Source organism: Neomonachus schauinslandi, chromosome 2 (genome assembly GCF_002201575.2).
Source record: "Neomonachus schauinslandi chromosome 2, ASM220157v2, whole genome shotgun sequence".
NCBI lineage: Eukaryota > Metazoa > Chordata > Mammalia > Carnivora > Phocidae > Neomonachus > Neomonachus schauinslandi.
Window position 1 is genome coordinate 41985312 of NC_058404.1, and position 11261 is coordinate 41996572.

The following is an 11261-nucleotide window of genomic DNA, read 5'->3' on the forward strand; positions in this document are numbered from 1 at the left end:
AGGGAACAAAAACCAGAGTTTTCTCTACCACCCCATGCCATCTGCCCATGACACCTGCCTAGGGCCCTCACTAATGTCATCTCTGCTCTTATGGCTTAATCTTGCAAACAAAGTTTCCCCAAGTCTCATCTCCTCACCTTCCTTCCTTTCACCTTTTCTTTACTCTTATACTGGCTAAGATCATCACAAAAGCAGTATATTCTCATCTAGGTTTGCTTTTGAGTACTCTGGCTACAGATGGACAGACTCTATGTATATAATAGGGTTTACATCAACTACCTGGAACATGGGTAGGAATGAGGCAGTGAAGGGAAGGGGCTTCCAAGCAGGCAGTATCACCCCAGGGACCATGGATAAAGCCCACGTCTTTATCAATCCTGCATACAGAGGGATACTTATTTCCTCTTCTGCTACAGCATGCTTCATATGGAGTTGATGTTTGACTTTCCAGCCCATGATACAGTAAAAACAGCAAATTAGAAGGGAGCAGATGTTGCTAGGACCAGGTTTAATGACGGCGGGGCCGAGGGGAGGGCGTGGGAAATGGAAAGACAGATGGATTGACTGACTCTCAGTGAAGGACATGCTGAGATTAGTATTCAGGGTAGGCTGCATTTTGCCAGGGGCTTATATTGCCAAGTGGAGGGTGTGAGGGCCTGGGAACCAAAACATCCAGATTCACACTCGGGTTCTACCACTAACTCGCTGTGCAGCCTTGGACAATTCTATTAAACTTCTCTGGGATCTCAGTTTTCTCACCTGTAAAAGGGCAATAATAATGACCCCAAATATCCCTAGACTCCTATCAAATGAGGGAACAGGGGTAGGGGTGCTATTTTCTCATTTTTCCTTACCTGTTCTATTCTTTGTTTACTTGATCCAAAAATAACAAACTTTTTATTGTGAAAACTTGTTGTAAAGGGAAAAAAAAAGAAATGGAATGATTCAGAAGTACATAATGTCAAAAGAGAACTACTTCCTCATAAATCCCCTGTCTTTGGGCCACTCCATCTTATTCCTCACTGTTACTAGAATGGAATGTATCCCTTCAGATCTACCAGTGCTTTGTAAAACCTACACAGAATACAAAATAAGGAACAGAAAACAATGGGCAGAACCATTATACCTCAAATGTTCCAAGGGCCTCTCTGTACAAAAACTCAGAAAAAAGATTTTTCAAATGTAAAAACAAACAAGTAAACAAAAACTTGAGGAAGAGGTTAAATGGTGTGCAGCAGATTCTGTTTAACAAGGCTGGGAAACAGTGCTTTTTATAAAGATTTACATAAATATTATAAAAATATATAGAAGTTCTAGCATTGAAAAAAGACCTTCCATCCTTCGGACAATTCACTTAGAAAGAAAAGCTCATTCTCCACCTATGCTATCCTTGTTCTTCATAGTTACCACTATGTTTACAATATATACAACTAGTTGAGTAGTTAATTCCTCCCAGGTATGTAGAGTAAATGCCAAAGGCAACTGTGAATTTTTTCTCACCAGTTTCCTTCATCAGCACAAATGTGTCTTGATCTTTTGATTTGGGTCTGTTTTCTTTTCTCCTTTCCTTTAAATGCTTCACAAATTTGCGTGTTATCTGTGCACTGGGGTCATGCTAATCTTTGTATCATTCCAATTTAGTTTAAGTGCTAGTGAAATGAGCACTCTATTTCTTTACCTTGGTGCTTCTCCCTCAAATTTTCATCAACTTGAGTATTAGCTAAATTAGCTCAACAAATTTTCCTTCTCCACATTTTTGGTTCTGCTTTTTCTGATTGGACTTTGTTTCTTCAGTCCACTGTGTCTAGCTTTGGTCAGGTTTTTTTCCCCCCCTCCTTTGGTCAATTTTAAAGCCTTCAAGCAAGGAACATTCTCCTGTGTCCATGTGGACAGAAGGGGAGGGGGTGCGTTCTTCCCATTTTGGAAGACAACATTGCATTGTGTAAATTCTCCCAGATTCAGAGTCAGAAGTTTCAGATCTGAGATCTTTAGTATGATCTTTAATTATCTCCTTTGGGTGTCAGGTTTCTCCTCTGTAGAAAGATCCTTCCAGCTCAGATGTTTTTGGACTCGGATTCTGTGCTTAGTCATGATTTGCCTGTTAATGTTTGCCTACAATGGGACTCAACATTCCATTCTTGCCCCTGTGGCTAGGTTCTTTGGCTTTCTGGAAACCTAGATGCAGCCTATAGTGTGGGCCCCCGAAACAGGGGCCAGTTACTCCTCAGGGTGCTCAGTCATCCAACTGTTCCTTCAGTCTCAGGGTGGAAAAATACAGAAGAGTTGGCATTCTGGTGGACCCAAGGGTATAAAGCCTTGACCATTTCTCATCCAGAAGACAGGCTTAACTTAGCCTCAATTTGGGGTTCAAGAAACCACAAAATTACAAAAGTTAACCTAAAAGGGTCTCCAGAGAGCTTTTAAAATTTGTGTTTTTTTATTATAAAAATAATACAGGAATTGGTAAAAATAAAGTTGAACAATACTTAATGGTATAAAATGAAAAGTAAAAATGCCCTTTATCCTCACCTTCAGTGCCACTCTGCAAGGAATCCTCTGTGGTGTCTTGTATATGTGCTGAGAAATTTACTATGCATAATTATACACTTATATTTACCCTTGCATCACCGGCACTCAAGCACACACAGATAAATGGGAACAGTTTGTAATTGCATCTTGCTTTTTGCATTTAATGAAACAAGTTGGAAATTTTCCATGCCAACACATGTGGATCTGTCGTCTCCTTTCTCCTTTCCTTTAAATGCTTCATAAATTTGCGTGTAATCTGTGCACTGGGGTCATGCTAATCTTTGTATCATTCCAATTTAGTTTAAGTGCTAGTGAAATGAGCACTCTATTTCTTTACCTTGGTGCTTCTCCCTCAAATTTTCATCAACTTGAGTATTAGCTAAATTAGCTCAACAAATTTTCCTTCTCCACATTTTTGGTTCTGCCTTTTCTGATTGGATCTGTGGATCTGTCCTGTTCTTCATAGGGCTGCCTAGCATTCCCTGAAGGAAAAAGGAGGTTAGCAGTGGCCACCCAGCTTATTTCCACCTTGTTGCCACTGCAAACAATGCCTCTCCAAGAGCTTTTAATTCAGTGTTTTCTAAAGTTTGATCCTTGGAACACAAGCCTCTAGAGATGTTCAGTGACAAAAACAAACAAAAAAATGGTTTAGAAGTCAGACAAATGTGGAAAGCACTGCATTTTATTTTATTTATTTACTATTATTTTTAAAGATTTTTTTTTCTTCAAAATATAATTTAAATTCTAGTTAGTTAACATACAGTGCAGTATTGGTTTCAGGAGTAGAATTCAGTGATTCATCACTTACATACAACACCCAGTAATCATCACACTAAGTGCCCTCCTTTTTTTTTTTTTTAATTTTTTTTGTTATGTTAATCACCATACATTACATCATTAGTTTTTGATGTAGTGTTCCATGATTCATTGTTTGTGCATAACACCCAGTGCTCCATGCAGAACGTGCCCTCTTTAATACCCATCACCAGGCTAACCCATCCTCCCACCCCCTCCCCTCTAGAACCCTCAGTTTGTTTTTCAGAGTCCATCGTCTTTCATGGTTCGTCTCACCCTCCGATTTCCCCCCTTTCATTTTTCCCCTCCTGCTATCTTCTTCTTTTTTTTTTTCTTAACATTTATTGCATTATTTGTTTCAGAGGTACAGATCTTTGATTCAACAGTCTTGCACAATTCACAGCGCTCACCATAGCACATACCCTCCCCAATGTCTATCATCCAGCCACCCCATCCCTCCCACCCCCCTCCCCACTCCAGCAACCCTCAGTTTGTTTCCTGAGATTAAGAATTCCTCATATCAGTGAGGTCATATGATGCATGTCTTTCTCTGATTGACTTATTTTGCTCAGCATAACACCCTCCAGTTCCATCCATGTCATTGCAAATGGCAAGATCTCATTCCTTTTGATGGCTGCATAATATTCCATTGTGTATATATATATATATATATATATATATATATATATATATATATGTGGTATATATATATATATATATACCACATCTTTATCCATTCATCTGTCCATGAGCATCTTGGCTCCACAGTTTGCCTATTGTGGACATTGCTGCTATAAACATTGGGGTGCATGTACCCCTTCGGATCCCTACATTTGTATCTTTGGGGTAAATACCCAGTAGTGCAATTGCTGGATTGTAGGGTAGCTCTATTTTCAACTTTTTGAGGAACCTCCATACTGTTTTCCGGAGTGGTTGCACCAGCTTGCATTCCCACCAACAGTGTAGGAGGGTTCCCCTTTCTCTGCATCCCTGCCAACATCTGTCGTTTCCTGACTTGTTAATTTTAGCCATTCTGACTGGTGTGAGGTGGTATCTCATTGAGGTTTTGATTTGGATTTCCCTGATGCTGAGCAATATTGAGCACTTTTTCATGTGTCTGTTGGCCATTTGGTTGTCTTCTTTGGACAGATGTCTGTTCATGTCTTCTGCCCATTTCTTGATTGGATCCTTTGTTCTTTGGGTGTTGAGTTTGATAAGTTCTTTATAGATTTTGGATACTAGTCCTTTATCTGATATGTCATTTGCAAATATCTTCTCCCATTCTGTTGGTTGTCTTTTGGTTTTGTTGACTGTTTCTTTTGCTGTGCAAAAGCTTTTTATCTTGATGAGGTCCCAATAGTTCATTTTTGCCCTTGCTTCCCTTGCCTTTGGCGATGTTTCTAGGAAGAAGTTGCTTCGGCTGAGGTCGAAGAGGTTGCTGCCTGTGTTCTCCTTTAGGATGTTGATGGACTCCTGTCTCACATTTAGGTCTTTCAACCATTTTGAGTCTATTATTGTGTGTGGTGTAAGGAAATGGTCCAGTTTCAGTCTTCTGCATGTAGCTGTCCAATTTTCCCAACACCATTTGTTGAAGAGACTGTCTTTGTTCCATTGGACATTCTTTCCTGCTTTGTCAAAGATTAGTTGACCATAGAGTTGAGGGTCCATTCCTGGGCTCTCTATTCTGTTCCATTGATCTATGTGTCTGTTTTTGTGCCAGTACCATACTGTCTTGATGACAGCTTTATAATAGAGCTGGAAGTCTGCAATTGTGATGCCGCCAGCTTTGCTTTTCTTTTTCAACATTCCTCTGGCTATGCGGGGTCTTTTCTGGTTCCATACAAATTTTAGGATTATTTGTTCCTAAGTGCCCTCCTTAATACCCAGCACTCATCTAGCCCATCCTCTACCCATCTCCCTTCATCATCCCTCAGTTTGCTCTCTACCATTAAGAGTTTCTTATGGTTTGCTTCCCTCTCCCCATCCCCTATATGTTCAACTGTTTTGTTTCTTAAATTCCACATGTGAGTGAAATCATATGGTATTTGTCTTTTTCTGACTGAATTATTTCAGTTAGCATAATGCACTCTAGTTCCATCCACATCTTTAAATGGCAAAATTTCATTCTTTTAGATGGCTGAGTAATATTCCATTATATATATCTATCCATATATTCCTCTCTCTCTATATATATATTATATACACATATAATATATATATATTAGTGTGTGTATATATATATAATGGATAAGGAAGAGGTGGTATATATATATATATATATATATATATATATACACACACACACACACACATACATTCTTTATCCATTCATCAGTCGATGGATGGACATTTGGGCTCTCTCCATAGTTTGGCTATGGTTGATAATGCTGCTATAAATATCAGGGTGCATGTACCCCTTCAAATCTGTATTTTTGTATCTTTGGGTAAATACCTAGTAGTGCAATTCTGGATCATAGGGTAGTTCTATTTTCAACTTTTTGAGGAACCTTCATACTCTTTTCCAGAGTGGCTGTACCAGTTTGAGTTCCCACCAACAGTGCAAGAGGGTTCCCCTTTCTCTGCACCTCTCCAACATCTGTTATTTACTGTGTTGTTAATTTTAGCCATTCTGATAGGTGTGGGGTGATATCTTATTGTGGTTTTGATTTGTATTTCCCTGATGATGAGTGATGGTGAACATCTTTTCATATGTTTGTTGGCCATCTGGATGTCTTCTTTAGAAAAGTGTCTATTCATATCTTCTGCCCATTTCTTAACTGGATTATTTGTTTTTTGGGTTTTTTTGGGGGGTTATTTGTTTTTTGTGTGTTGAGTTTGATAAATTCTTTATGGATTTTGGATACTAACCCTTTATTGAATATGTCATTTGCAAATATCTTCTCCCATTCCATAGACTGCCTTTTGGTTTTGTTGATTATTTTGTTTTCTTCACTGTGCAGAAGCTTTTTATCTTGATGAAGTCCCAGTAGTTCATTTTGCTTTTGTTTCCCTTGCCTCCAGTGACATGTCTAGTAAGAAGTTCCTATGGACAAGGTCAAAGAGGTTGCTGCCCGTGTTTTCCTCTAGGATTTTGATGATTTTCCTGTCTGACATTTAGGGTTTTTTTTTAATTTATTTTTGTGTATGGTATAAGAAAGTGGTCCAGTTTCATTCTTCTGCATGTGGCTGTCCAGTTTTCCCAACACCGTTTGTTGAAGAGACTGTCTTTTTCCATTGGGTATTCTTCCCTGCTTTGTTGAAGAATAGTTAACCATATAGTTGTGGGTCCATTTCTGGGTTTTGTGTTCTGTTTCTTTGATCTATGTGTCTTAGTGCCATTACCATACTGTCTTGACTACAGCTTTGTAATATAACATGAAATCAGAATTGTGATGCCTCCAGCTTTGCTTTTCTTTTTCAATATTCCTTTGGCTATTCAGGGTCTTTTCTTGTTCCATTCAAATTTTAGGATTGTTTGTTCCAGCTCTATGAAAATGCTGCTGTTATTTTGATAGGCATTGCATTGAATGTGTAGATTGCTTTGGGTAGCATAGCCATTTTAACAATATTTGTTCTTCCAATCCATGAGCATGGAATGTTTTTCCTGTTCTTTGTGTCTTCCTCAATATTTTTCATAAGTGTTTTATAGTTTCCAGAGTACAGATCCTTTACCTCTTTGATTAGGTTTATTCCCAGGTATCTTATGGTTTTTGGTGCAATTGTAAATGGGATCGACTCCTTGATTTCTCTTTCTGTTGCTTCATTATTGGTGTATACAAATGCAACAGATTTCTGTACATTGATTTTATATCCTGTGACTTTACTGAATTCATGTATGAGTTATAGCAATTTTTTGGTGAAGTTTCATGGGGTTTCTACATAGAGTATTTTGTTATATGCAAATAGTGAAAGTTTAACTTCTTCCTTGCCGATTGGAATGCCTTTTGTTGTTGTTGTTGTTGTTGTTGTTGTTGTCATTGTCTGATTGCTGAGGCTAAGACTTCCAGTACTATGTTAAATAGTAATGGTGAGAGTGAACATCCCTGTCTTATTCCTAACCATAGAGGAAAAGCTCTGATTTTCCCCATTGAAGATATTAGCTGTGGGTCTTTCATATATGGCATTTATGATGTCGAGGGATGTTCCAAGTATCCCTACTTTGTTGAGGATTTTTATCAAGAATGGATGCTATATTTTGTCAAATGCTTTCTCTGCATCTATTGAGAGGATCATATGGTTTTTATCCTTCTATTTTTTTTTTAAAGATTTTATTTATTTATTTGACAGAGACAGAGATAGCGAGAGCAGGAACACAAGCAGCGGGAGTGGGAGAGGGAGAGCAGGCTTCCCGCTGAGAAGGGAACCCAATGTGGGACTCGATCCCAGGACCCTGGGATCATGACCTGAGCTGAAGGCAGCCACTTAACGACTGAGCCACCCAGGCGCCCCTATCCTTTCTTCTATTAATGTGGTGTATCACATTGATTGATTTGTGAATATTGAGCCACTTCTGCAGCCCAGGAATAAATCCCACTTGATAGTGGTGAATAATTATTTTAATGAACTGTTGGATTCGATTTAGTGGAGTCTTTGTCTGGTTTTGGAATCAAGGAAATGCTGGCCTCATAGAAAGTATGGAACTTTTCCTTACATTTCTATTTTTTTGGAACAATTTGAGATGGATAGGTATTAACTCTTCTTTAAATGTCTTGTAGAATTGTCCTGGGAAGCCATCTGGCCCAGGACTTTTGTTTGTTGGGAGATTTTAAATTACTGATTCAATTTCTTTGCTGGTTATGGGTCTGTTCAAATTTTCTATTTCTTCCTGTCTCAGTTTTGGTAGTTTGTATGTTTCTAGGAATTTGTCCAGTTCTTCCAGATTGTCCAGTTTGTTGGCACAATTTTCCCCAATATTCTCTTATGATTATTTGTATTTCTGTGGTATTGGCTGCGATCCCTTCTCTTTCATTCATGATTTTATTTATTTGGGACCCTTCTCTTTTCTTTTTGGTAAGTCTGGCTGGGGCTTTATCAATATTATTAATTCTTTCAAAGAACCAGCTCTTAGTTTCATTGATCTGTTCTTCTGTTTTGTTGTTGTTGTTGTTTCTGTATCATTTATTTCTGCCATGATCTTAATTATTTCCCCTTTCTGCTGGCTTTAGGCTTTATTTGCTGTTCCTTTTATAGCTCCTGTAAGGTTAGGTTATTTATTTGAGACTTTTCTTTTTTTCTTGCAATATACTTCCCTCTTAGGACTGCCTTTGCTGCATCCCAAAAGTTTTGCAGCAAAGACAGTCCTAAGTTTTTAATTTAACTTTTAAGTCCTAAAACCTTTTAATTTCTTCTTTAATTTCTTTGTTAACTCATCCATTCTTTAATAAGATGTTCTTTAACCTCCGTGTATTTGTGGTCTTTTCCAAATTTTTTCTTGTGGTTGACTTCAATTGTGATCAGTGACCCAGTATGTGATCTATTCTGGAGAATGTTCCATGTGCACTTGAAAAGAATATGTATTCTGCTTTAGGATGAAATGTTCTGAATATATCTGTTAAGTCTATCTGGTCCAGTGTGTCATTCAAAGTCATTGTTTCCTTGTTGATTTTCTGCTTAGATGATCTGTCCATTGTTGTAAGTGGGTTGTTAAAGTCCTCTGCTATTATTGTATTATTGTCAATTATTTTCTTTATGTTTATTATTAATTGACTTATATATTTGAGTGCTTCCAAGTTGGGGGCATAAATATTTACAATTGTTGGATCCTCTTGATGGATAGACACCTTAATTATGATATAATGCCCTTCTTTATCTCTTGTTACAGTCTTTGTTTTAAACTCATGTTTGTCTGATATAAGTATGGCTACTTCAGCTTTCCTTTGACATCCGTTAGCATGATAGATGGTTCTCTATTCCCTCACTTTCAATCTGCAGGTGTCTTTAGGTCTAAAATGAGTCTTTTATAGGCAGTGTACAGATGGATCTTTTTTTTTTTTATCCATTCTGATACCCTATGTCTTTTGTTTGAAGCATTGAGTCCATTTACATTTAGTGATTATTGAAAGATATGAATTTAGTCCCAGTGTTTTACCTGTAGAGTTGGTGTTTCTGGTGATGTTCTCTGTTCCTTTCTAGTCTTTGTTGCTTTTGGTCTTTATCCCCACTCAAAGATTCCCCCTTAATATTTCTTGCAGGGCTGGCTTAGGTCACAAACTCCTTGTTTTTGTTTGTCTGGGAAACTCTTTATCTCTCTTTCTATTCTGAATGATAGCATTGCTGGATAGAATATTTTTGGCTGCATATTTTTCCCATTCAGCATGTTAAGTATATCATGCCACTCTCTTCTGGCCTGCCAAGTTTCTGTGGACAGATCTGCTGTGAACCTGATCTGTCTTGTAGGTTAAGGACTTTTTTTTTTTTCCCTTGCCACTTTCAGGATTCTTTTCTTGTTTGTGTATTTTGTGAATTTGACTATGATAGGCCTTGGCTGAATATAATGGGAGTTCTCTGTGCTTCTTGGATTTTAATGTCTGTATCCTTCCCCCAATTAGTCAAGTTTTCAGCTACAATTTGCTTGAATAAACCTTCTGCTCCCTTTTCTCCCTCTTCATCCTCTGGGACTCCTATGATATGAATGTTATTCCATTTAATAAGTCACTGAGTTCTCCAAGTCTGCCTTCATGATCCATTACCTTTCTTTCCCTCTTCTTTTCAACTTCCTTATTTTCTATAATTTTATCTTCTGTATCACTGATTCGTTCCTCTGCTTTGTGAATCTTCATTGTTATGACATCCATTTAGGTTTGCATGGGTTTTAACACTTTTAATTTTGGCCTGACTAGATTTTAGTTATTTCATCTCTGCAGAAATGGATTCTCTGGTATCTTCTATTGCTTTTATGGTGGCCCAGCTAATAACCTTATATCCTTTCATCAAGCCCAGCTAGTATCCTTATAATTAGTGTTTTAAATTCTAGTTCAGATATCTTACTTATATCTGTATTGATTAAATCTCTGGCCATTAGTTCTACTTCCTGTTCTTTCTTTTGGGGTGAATTCCTGTCTTGTCATTTTGTCCAAAAAGAAAAACCCAACAAACAACAACAACAAAAAACTAGATCTCAGCTGTGTTTTGGTCTGCTTGTTAAAAGAAGCTAGATTTAAAAATTAAAAAATGAAAACTAAAAAAACCTAAAAAGTATATATAAATATATATAAAAATAAAATTAAAAAATAATAAATGGTATAAAAATAAATGTATGAATAATAAAAAAATAAATAAAAATAAAAAGGAAGCTAGCTTCTATTTCCCCCAAAGCTGATGCTTTGCAGTACTCTATGATCAGGATGATGTGAAGGGGTTTGTGCTGGTTTTCTGGGAGAGGGGCCTGTTGCACTGATTCTTAGGTGGACTTGACCTCGTGAAGATGCACTTGTAGGGTGCAGTGGGGCGGGGCTTGGTGTAAGCAGCTCTAGTCTCCATTAGGTGTTGCTGTTTTGCCCCTGAAGACTTTCAGTGCTCATGGGTGGGGTGAAAATGGCTGGGCCACTCTCTAGCCCTGGAGCCCACCACAGAAGAGCAAACATCCACAGAGGATGGGTCTGAGGCTCAGAGAGAGGGAATCATTTGCACAAGGTTATAGAGCTAACAACTAGTAGCAGAAACAGGACTAGAACCCAAGACCTAAGCATTTTCTGCCACACTTCTTATGGAAGCACCTTCTCAGGCTGTAAAATATTTTCACCAAAGTTCAAAGAGTTTAGTAAGAAAGCTATGCTTCATAAAATAAGCGTCAATATTATCTGGCTTAAAGAAATGCATTTGAAATATGCAATTACTTTAATAAGAACAGTTTGGTAAATTAATTGGTTAGTAACTAGATTCATGCTCACAGTGTTTTAAGTGTCATTTTTGCAATGCCACAGCATTATGCCAGGAAT

At 37.8% G+C, this 11261-nt stretch overlaps 1 non-coding gene across 1 annotated transcript; it reads right to left on the reverse strand.

Moving 5' to 3' along the window:
* Positions 1–1562: 1562 nt before the first annotated feature.
* Positions 1563–1665, reverse strand: LOC123324212. The gene has a single exon (XR_006539692.1). It is a non-coding gene; the product is annotated as a U6 spliceosomal RNA (small nuclear RNA).
* Between the last annotated feature and the right edge of the window lie 9596 nt (positions 1666–11261).